The sequence below is a fragment of the Pleuronectes platessa genome, chromosome 17, assembly GCF_947347685.1.
Source record: "Pleuronectes platessa chromosome 17, fPlePla1.1, whole genome shotgun sequence".
Lineage (NCBI taxonomy): Eukaryota > Metazoa > Chordata > Actinopteri > Pleuronectiformes > Pleuronectidae > Pleuronectes > Pleuronectes platessa.
Window position 1 is genome coordinate 4459384 of NC_070642.1, and position 11147 is coordinate 4470530.

At 37.9% G+C, this 11147-nt stretch overlaps 1 long non-coding RNA gene across 1 annotated transcript; it reads left to right on the forward strand.

Moving 5' to 3' along the window:
• Positions 1-1906: 1906 nt before the first annotated feature.
• Positions 1907-10548, forward strand: LOC128459713 (uncharacterized). Its single transcript, XR_008342149.1, has 5 exons — positions 1907-2353; positions 4704-4751; positions 5588-5774; positions 6662-6766; positions 9967-10548. It is a non-coding gene; the product is annotated as an uncharacterized LOC128459713 (long non-coding RNA).
• Positions 10549-11147: the final 599 nt, after the last annotated feature.

Here is an 11147-nt window from a genome sequence, read left to right on the forward strand (position 1 = left end):
AAAATGACGGGCAGACAGGTGTATATTAATAAAGTAAAAATAGTACTTTTAGAAGTACTAGTAGAATTGGCAGGACAATATACAGCTCATATCAGTATTACATTTAATATTTTCAAAGGTCCTAACATTTGCTTACAACAATCCTCCTGCTTAGATTTCCTTGTGAGTGATGCAGCTGGGTCATACATCAGAGCAGGGCCCTTCAGCTCCATCCTCTGCAAGGACAAGGTTTAGTATTTGCAGTGGAAACCTCCCAGACTGTGGTGGATGTTGCTGAGAAGAGTGTTAAGGAGTGACAGTGATGAGGAGAGGAGAGGTGTCGCCCCATACTCAATCACGGTGAATTCATTTGGGGAAGATAGAGGAAGTCTAATCAGTCTTGCACGATCACCCGTGGATCCTTTTTCTGTTCTCAACAGCGGCATCTGCTCCAGCTGCATGAGCACGGCCCTCTCTGCGGCTTCGCTCCCCGCTCTCACCGCCGAGCGCCGAGTGCTATCTGTGCTCTCTTTTCCTCTCGTTCCTGTCAAAACACCATGTAATTATGTGGAAAGTTCCCCTTTCAGAGAAGTGGCCCATGTTTGGTTCAGTCTTTCAAGTCCCAGCTGCTCTGCTTAATGTCTTACGAAACTCGTGAATTAGCACCATAAATAATCCTTTTCAATGATGTTTAAAGTACACAAGAGGAAAAGCTTAGAAAATAGTCAGATGCTGCAGTCTCCGGGGTCCATTACTGGCCTTAGATGTGAACACACACTTTCTCATATTTTCATTCAATTGTTCTGTCTCCTTTCTAAAGTTTTTAATTTGCCTTAACCTCAGTTTGTCTTTAGCAACATTTAAGAAGCGATCACTGTCTCATTGCTCGTCTTTGATAAACCAGTGGTAGCAGAGCAGAGTTTTTAGACCCTTTATTTAAAGCTTTGGTAAGTAACTTTAATATAACATGATTGAAGAATGACTTATTAAAAATGTTCCCAATAGTCACATCTACTGATACCACAGGATATCACATCTACTGAGACTTCAAAAAGCCTCCCCTATCTCGCCTCCTCTTCTCTTCTCACTTATGAACTTAGGAACCTAAAACCATCACTAGAGATTAAGCTTTTGTAAACGCCTTCCTCGCAAGATTAGAAACAGTGAATCTTATCTTAACAAATCATGATCAGATAATATCAGGCAGGAGAGGGACTGGTTGTCTACGCATGTTTCTGGTTTAATCCCCCACTCCCTCAGAGAGTGTGTTGAAGCCGTATCAATGTAGCCTGTTTGCCATTCTAGTAGCTGACATTTGAGGATAATTACCTTTACATAACAGGCTCCAAGTCAGTGTTTCCAATCTGGCTAATTTGTCCCACCACTGTTTCACAATGATGTGAATGATGGAATATTTTTTACACCTTTCATAATAAAATGAAAGATCCCTAATGTTGTGTTTGATGCTGTTGCTTCATTGTAGGGCAAAGAACATCAATTAGCTCTGCCCCTGCTTTTTATACTGTTACGCACTCTATCGCTCTCTCTCTCTCACACACACACACACTCAGAGACTAGAAAAAATGTATATAACCCCAATGTCCTTCTCTATGTTTTTTGTAGAATTAATAATTGCACTGCAAGTCAGCGGAGCTGGAAGTATTTCTCATGTTGTAGGGACCTATCTGTTTACACAATCGCATTAAATGGGGTTGTTTTTCTTATGGGGACGAAAAACAAGTTCCTATAACATAAATTATTAAATTGTAAGATGAAGGCATGTTTATGTGGCCTTCAGGAATCGGTTCAGGTTCAGGTTAGACTGAAATGATGTAAGAAAAATGTGATGTCCTCTAAAGTCACGGAGATAAGACTGTGTGTGTGTGTGTGTGTGTGTGTGTGTGTGTGTGTGTGTGTGCGTGTGTGTGTGTGTGTTCTGGTAATCATCACGCGATGGGGACCGTTAACTGTTTACACAGTCACGTCATGGGGACCGGTTGCGCTTTGGGGACCAAAATCCCGGTCCCCATGAGGATAACCCTTTTAAATGACTACTAGAGCTACTCTGAAGGTGCCCGTGAAGTTTTAAGCATTGGCCCATATGACATGTTTTTTGGTGAGTGTGAGTGTGTGAGCATTGCTCATTGGTGGCCCTACTGTTTCTAGTTAGTACTGCACCCACTGCTTCACACACACACATCTTCCAAATATGGTTGGGTGCCACCCACTTCCTTGTCCCCATTAGGAATGATTCAAGCAGCGATGACATTTTCAGCATCAAGAGGTAGCTATCAACAGTAAAAGAAGATTATTTGCCGGAGAAACTAGCTAAGAAGATAAGAACATGTGCAGAGGAGCAACAGTAAAGCATAAGGTAAGCACAGTTGTATCTTAAATAAGTATAAGCAGTGTTGAATCCTCAAATTGCATGTATTACCTGTACCTAGCTAGCATGATTAATAGCTCTGATTAGCTACAAAGGCTAAGTGTAAGACCTCAAATGTTTTACTGCATTTCTCTAACTACTTGCATGCATGATGCATATATGTAGGAGTTTATATAAACTGAAGGAGACAATCAAGTCAAGCATTTCTGAGTTTTGAATCTCATTTTGTTATGATGAACTTAAGATCAATATAAGCCCTGTTATGCTATATTTAGTATGTTTAAGTTAATTAATAGAGAACATTATAGAGCACAGGTTTTGACTATAGTCAGACAATTCAAATTACAGTTGTTCTCATTGTACACAGGACCATTATACAGAATAATTTAAGTCTGACTGTAGCTTCCGCTGAGGGGCTTTAAATTTTAAACAACAGAGGAAGTGTAACCTGGCTGCTCTGGATAGCCTCTATTTGGAAGCTGGTTATGAACCGGCCCTTTTAACTTATTTTCTTATTTAACAATGGGCAGGTTCATGTGGAAGAGGCAGAGCAGGTTATTAAAGAAACATGGTCAGAGGCATAAATCTGGAATTAAATGATAGAAGATTAAATCTAAAACCTGCAGTTAAGTTAAATTAGCTACAATCACAAATGACAAGTCACTAATATGATAAAATGTCTAGAATAGAAAAGTAGAGCAGTAGAAAGGTTATTAAAGTCAGGCAAATAAACAGGTAAAAGCTGAGAAATTTTACTGTGAATATTACTTTTTTTGCAGATAGAAAGTTAAAGTGTTTGTACAGCTAAAGCAGGGGAGAGAGAAGCTCTTGTGTGATGAGGTCAATGTAATTGAAAGGTGTATCTGTATTCATAAGGCGGTGGTCTAGTGGCAGAAACTTGGACTATGGGCAGAGAAGGTCTCTGGTTCGTCTCTGGTGCGACTCCACGGAGAGACAACAAAAGACGAACCTGGATTGATCTGTCCAAAAATCCAAGAGTCTCCCTGCCTTGTCTAGTGCCCCTGAGCAAGGCACCTTACTCCCCCAACATCTGCTCCCCGAGCGCCGTACATGGTCGCTCACTGCTCTGTGTGTCCTGCACCAGATGGGTCAAAAGCAGAGATTAAATTTCCCTACCTGCATGAGTGTGCCTTTGCATGTCTGTGCATGTGTTTGGGACTAATAAATGCATCTTAATCTTAATCTTAATAATATTGAATAGTCTATGGATAATTCTTTCATGGTTTTCATTTAACCCAGTTCTGTTCTGTGTTGCCCTGGTAGATAAGAGAAAAGGTGTCAACACTACCAGTTATTATGTGGGAATAACACCACATTTGTTGAATTTAAATGAAGTAAAAATAGTGAGGCATTTATTTCCTGTTTAAAATCACAACAGAAAAATAGCTGCTGCTGTGTTTTCCTTCTTACTTTACTCTCTTTAAGTTGCTTTTAAACATGCACTGCAATCTGGATTATACCAAGAGACTATCCAGATAGGGGCAGTTTGTAAAAACGCAAACGCTCCGGATAATCCAGAGTTTCTCCTGTCACCCCCCCAGTAAAAACTCTGCAGATTGTCCGAATAAGCCATTGAGAAAATACAGCAGGAGATTATCCGGAGGATTCAGAGCCGGCGAGTAGGCAAATTCATAGTGTTTTTAACAGCTCACACACGTGAGACTGGGATAATAAAAATATCTCAGCATGAAAAATCTCCCTGTTGACTCTTTGTTGATAATGTGGACATATTCAAATGCTTGTAACATTGGTGTAAATGCAAAACTAAATACAATGACATTCTTTTGCCATCATCTTTGATGTGCTGTTAACAAAAATACAATGCTCTCTGCTACTGAATTTGTCATCATGTCATGCCTCTGGCTTGCTCTACCCAGGCGCCTCCTCTTCTCTGAATTCTACTGCTGTGTTTTTTATATGTGAAAGCCAAACTCCTTCATAATTATTCAGACATAAACATCTCTCATTTAAGCTGTTTTCAGGCATGACCTGCAGGTAAAATCTAAAGAATTGGCTTTAGATTTTGACCCGGTTTAGCTTTCACACATGCACAAGACAGATATACGGTGCATATATGTTTGTAGATGTGTATAGTTTATGCAACAACGCACGGGAGTATGCATCATCCTGTAGGCAGAAACGTTACTCATGACAGAGAGTGAAGGAGAATGTTTCTGTAGTTGAATATTGCAAGAAAAACAATCCTCATGAGGTTTTAGGCAACAACAACAATTTGTAGTACCACAAAATCTTACTAAGCAAACAAATCAAGCAAATATTTTAAAGTAAACTCATTTGTTTTAATCTTTTCCTTCAGAAATGCCACCACGGATCAGCAATTCAACATGATATTTCACAGTAAAAGGTAAGGTGGTATCTGCTGTAAATAATCAATAAATAATTATCATTTAAAATCAAAAGAAAAGCTCCAGAGTACATTTAATAGGGACTAGAATGCTGCAGTGGTCAGTTTTGGTTTCTTTTGTAGTATATATTAGCATAAACTCATTGTCAACAAATATAATTAATGGATCCTCCTGTTTTATTGAAAATGTTTTTATTGTTTGCAGGACGTGGTATATTTGCAAAGGGTACAATTTGCAAAGGAGACTTTGTTGTACAATATAGGGGGGAGGTCTAGAGGCGGTGGTCTAGTGGCAGAAACTTGGACTATGGGCAGAGAAGGTCTCTGGTTCGTCTCTGGTTCGACTCCACGGAGAGACAACAAAAGACGAACTGGAGAGACAACAAAAGATTGATCTGTCCAAAAATCCAAGAGTTTCCCTACCCTGTCTAGTGCCCCTTGGGGCACCTTACTCCCCCAACATCTGCTCCCCGAGCGCCGTACATGGTCGCTCACTGCTCTGTGTGTCCTGCACCAGATGGGTCAAGAGCAGAGATTACATTTCCCTACCTGCATGAGTGTGCCTTTGCATGTCTGTGCATGTGTTTGGGAATAATAAATGCATCTTAATCTGCATCTGCATTTTAAGGATATAATAAGTGATGCAGAATCCCAGAGAAGGAGAAAACTTTACCACCCCTGATGTGCTGCATTCATGTTTGCCTTCAACTGGACTTAAGAATTCCTAAACTACACTTCATATACTATTTTAAGTTATACTAAGTGGGGCTCTGATTTTATTGTGATATATTGTGACATTTGTATTTTTTCTTTTTCGATTTTTCCAATTTCTCAAGTATTGATGCCTTCAGAGAAGATGGCTCAATTGGGTGACAAGTTAATGACAGACGTCCTAACTCCAAAATGAAAAAAATTGATGTTAATGGAGAACCCCACCTTTGTTTATTTGCCCTGGATGACATTAAAGAAGGAGAAGAAATCGCCTATAATTATGGAGGTGAAGACTGCCCATGGCGAACACAGGTATGTTGCACAGAACACAGCAAATATATATGTATTAATATTGTTATAACCATGTACACGTGACATATACAAAAAATACCAGGATTGCCTATCACAACTTGTTTGGACTTTAAGCTACAATGCATGAGCGACCACTTAGTGTAGTGAAAATAACAGGAACATGAAATAACAAACAGGAATCTAATTTACAAAAGTTTTAAGAAGCTATTGAAGGTCAGTTTAGATCATTATAGATATTATGTTACTGAACTGAATGATCCTCTATTAACACTGCATCCTAGCAGGGTTGTCTACAAACCTCTGCTAGCAGCCTGAAGCTCTGATTTGGATTTATATGTGAAATAGTGCAGAGTGTCCAAACTTTTCAACTTCCATTGGATGAATGGAAAAGTCATTGATTCACCTGCATTAGCATAGATGATATTAGGATATTACAGGTTTGTCACTTTAGTGATTGCAAACAATAGCATTGGTTCATTAAAGATCTCAATAATGTTTTTACAATGACATACCAAGCAAAACCTTTTGTCGCTTGTGTTTACATCGAAGACTACTGATGTCGTCGCAGGTTTTTGCGATGACCACTGGTTATGTAACGGCTCTTGGAGGGCTGTCCCAATTAGATGGGGAAGATTTCAACCTCTGTTTCAAGGGGCAAGAATACCCTCGAAAACAAGGGGTAGGGTTAGGGAGAAGGGGCGAAATGGGTTTGGGCATAATTACAAAGCATTGAAATGCTATCACTTTATATGTTAAAGAATCAGGGTCATTTGCCAAATGTATCCAGTCCCGCTTATGACATGGATGTAATCTCAAAACTTTATCTGAATAGAAATATTAGAATATAATATAAGTAAATATTGGGAACGTTTTACTTTTGTTTACAGACGACCAGCATCACTGTTAACACCATGGAGGAGGATGATTCAGATCCTGTCCACTCAGAGAGTCTGATGGATTGTGCCTTTGAGCCAAAGACCACACCTGAAGAGGTAAATTCATGTCCATCACTGTTTTATCATTATATGATCACTCTTTGTTCAGAGTTTGTGTAGAAACTGTGTGTGAACAATTAGGTAAAACTTGTACACACAAGGAAATGCAATGTTTTGTGTAAAATGTCTCCACAAAGCTTGTGTTAAGTTGTGTGAACGAGAAAGAGCTTCGCTGGTCAGAAGCAGAAACTGTTACAGAAAAATTAGATAAAACTGGTCCCCACAATGAACTATAATGTTGTGTGTAAAATGTCCCCACAAAGCCTGTTTTAAGTTGTGTGAATGAGAAATAGCTTTACTGGTCAGAAGTTATGTAAATTGATAAACAATGACATTTCAAGTATGGCATCTTGAAGGTTAGTGGTAGAGGTATATTCAAGGTCGATTTCAAACTTCACAGTATTTTCTTTCTTGATAAATTATCACTCTACATTTTGGAGTCACGTGGTCCCCACAACACACCTTCTGACAGTGTGCAAGTAGTAACTGTTTTTGAAAAGTTAGATAAAACTGGTCCCCACAATGAACTATAATGTTGTGTATAAAATGTCCCCACAAAGCATGTGTTAAGTTGTGTGAATGAGAAATAGCTTTACTGGTCAGAAGTTATGTAAATTGGTAAACAATGACATTTCAGGTCATACATCTTGAAGGTTAGGGGTAGAGGTATATTCAAGGTCGATTTCAAACTTCACAGTATTTTCTTTCTTGATAAATTATCACTCTACATTTTGGAGTCACGTGGTCCCCACAACACACCTTCTGACAGTGTGCAAGTAGTAACTGTTTTTGAAAAGTTAGATAAAACTGGTCCCCACAATGAACTATAATGTTGTGTATAAAATGTCCCCACAAAGCATGTGTTAAGTTGTGTGAACGAGAAAGAGCTTCGCTGGTCAGTAGAACAAACTGTTTCAGAAAAGTTAGATAAAACTGGTCCCCACAATGAACGATAATGTTGTGTGTAAAATGTCCCCACAAAGCATGTGTTAAGTTGTGTGAACGAGAAAGAGCTTCGCTGGTCAGAAGTAGAAACTGTTTCAGAAAAGTTAGATAAAACTGGTCCCCACAATGAACTATAATGTTGTGTGTAAAATGTCCCCACAAAGCCTGTTTTAAGTTGTGTGAATGAGAAATAGCTTTACTGGTCAGAAGTTATGTAAATTGGTAAATAATGACATTTCAAGTATGGCATCTTGAAGGTTAGTGGTAGAGGTATATTCATGGTAGATTTCAAACTTCACAGTATTTTCTTTCTTGATAAATTATCACTCTACATTTTGTATTCACGTGGTCCCCACAACACACCTTCTGACAGTGTGCAAGTAGTAACTGTTTTTGAAAAGTTAGATAAAACTGGTCCCCACGATGAACTCTAATGTTGTGTGTAAAATGTCCCCACAAAGCATGTGTTAAGTTGTGTGAACGAGAAAGAGCTTCGCTGGTCAGAAGTAGAAACTGTTTCAGAAAAATTTGATAAAACTGGTCCCCACAATGAACTATAATGTTGTGTGTAAAATGTCCCCACAAAGCCTGTTTTAAGTTGTGTGAATGAGAAATAGCTTTACTGGTCAGAAGTTATGTAAATTGGTATACAATGACATTTCAAGTATGGCATCTTGAAGGTTAGTGGTAGAGGTATATTCATGGTCGATTTCAAACTTCACAGTATTTTCTTTCTTGATAAATTATCACTCTACATTTTGTATTCACGTGGTCCCCACAACACACCTTCTGACAGTGTGCAAGTAGTAACTGTTTTTGAAAAGTTAGATAAAACTGGTCCCCACGATGAACTATAATGTTGTGTGTAAAATGTGTGAAACATGTTTTTTCTAGATTGTGAATTCAGAATTAGTTTAGCAGATTAGACACAACTTTGGTCTCAAAAATTCTTATATGCACTTTTACTAAATTATTTATTGCGTATGTGCCTTTATTTTCAGATTACAGAGTTCAAAAATGAAACTGAGACTTTTGTACCAAAATTAAGACGGCCTACAATCACTTTCAGTTGCACTTCAATTTTTCAAGTTGCTGCAATTCGATATAGTCTTTTTTTTTCAGAACAGTCAAAATATTCTGCTTATTATAATATAAACTGCTAAAATAATCAAATTATGACACAAAACTTGCAAAACAGCACAATGAATAATTTCTCATCTAACTATTACAGCTCTACATATTTATAATCTTTTCATAAATTTTTTTAGATGAAAGACACAGATCTGGAAGATTCTGAACTATTTGATTCGTCATCAGAGAGTGCAGATGATCACGTACCAGATACCATATCCGAAAGTGACAGTGACAGTGATGCTTCAGTTCAACTAAACTTTAAGAACACATTTCTGCCTCTTAATGATCCTGATAGCTCAATGGGCCCCACTGTCTGCGATTATACAACACCAGACAACATGATTTTGGATGGTCAAAACATTACACCTGAAGCCCACAGAGCAGTAGAAGAACCCCGGTCAAGTCAGACTATAAAGGACATCGTTAGATAGCAGTCATAAAAAAAAGGCCAGATCAGAGACTGTTTTCGGTGTCGCCAACTGAAGATGTTGCCACCAATACTTTGTCATTTCAGACCTTTGCCGCATAACTGTTGCTGCCCCCATTTAATTTAGTTTTATCTGTATATTCATGTCTGCAATAATCAGATAAAGGGTTGTTTGGCTGATTCTAGAGTCTATTAGGTGCTTAAAGTAGGACTCAAAACAGTTAGTTTTAATAGTATAAACATACAAACAACAACTAGTCCCTATACCAACCACCTGTCCTACGTCCTCACAAATCCATAGTTAGTTAGATTAATGAGTGAATCAGTACATTGTTTTTATTTATCCAACAGATTCAACATTTTATAAATAAAGTATTTTCTTCATGACAATTTTGAGAAATTTATGTCAGTGAATGTGAGTCCATGTCATTGATCAGAATGAACAGGGTATTTTTTAATATAACACAGCATGTACAGCTTATAAGAAAATTGAATCAAAATCCTCTTTCCCACTGACAATTTCAGGCAGAATGCACATATCAGTGTTTTCTTGGCCGAGTAATTGTATATTTTAGTTTTCTTATACTGTAGAAGTTAGTTTATACTTTATAGAACTTGTAACTTTGGATTATAACTCTTACACACTTTGGAGTCCTTGTATTTACAAATGTGTTTTTCCGACCACTTAAAGGTACAACTGACCAAAAGAAGAAAACACCCTGGAAGAGGACAGACGTGAAGGCAGTGGAAAGGCACATGAATCGATTCATCACATCTTGAATTGTTCCAGCAAAGTTTGACTGTGAGAAGTGTTAAAGGGCTGAACCAGAAGTTCTTAAGGACCGGAGCTGGCAGAATGTGAAATTCTACATATATAACCGCATTACAGCCAACAAGAGGAAATTAAGTAAATAATGGGAAGATTACCACCAGTAAGCGGTTGCTATGTGGTTGTCTGAAATTAAAAATATCTTACAAATTTGACTGAATAAGAATTATTCTTTGTAGGGATATAGATAGCCCGTCACTGTTTGATAAGTTTATATTCACTTCAACCACATTACACTAATAGTCCTATCAAATTCTGCTTCATTGTAAGGCGGAGTTCATGAACAGCAAGATTTTCTGTACAAAGTGATGCTTTGCATCCCTATCACCATTTACAGGTATCATGTTATATCTCTACATTTTCTATCAACAACTTTTGTTCTTTTTTGGCTAGACTTTATTAGTTTTAAACAAACGGCTCTAACAAATGTAATAATGGAAGGACTTACGGTATCAGTAATAATGTATATAATAATGCTTTATTGAAGCATGGTCCCCATTAGTCTTATAACAAGTTGCATGCAAATGATATGTAAATGAGGTCCCCATCAGCCATACCTTTCCGTTTTTTCTAAGGTCCCCATTTTGCACAGTCAAAACACTACTTCATAAATTTAGATATTTTAAGGTGTGCATGTACTAACAGATTTTTTCTTAGTGTCCCTGATTTTTTTCATACTTCCACAACCTCTAGAAAGGGTGGTCCCCACAGGTTATGATAAAAAGTGCACGCCCCACAAACCATGGAAACCAGTATGTGTGTGTGTGTGTGTGTGTGTGTGTGTGTGCGCGTGTGTGTGTGTGTGTGCAAAATAACTCAACAAAAGATCACCCCATAATATCATATCATAGAGACATGACAATGAAGTCAGAAAACAAAGTAATGCATAGAGAAGTAATGCAACTTTCCATGTATCTCTGTGGACACATCCTGATGCTTAAATAGATTGAAAAATAATTTATGATCATATGGTCGGAATAACTTCATCATAACATCAGGATGAAGTGCAGTGTGGTAGATATGTTTTAATAAGATTAGAGATA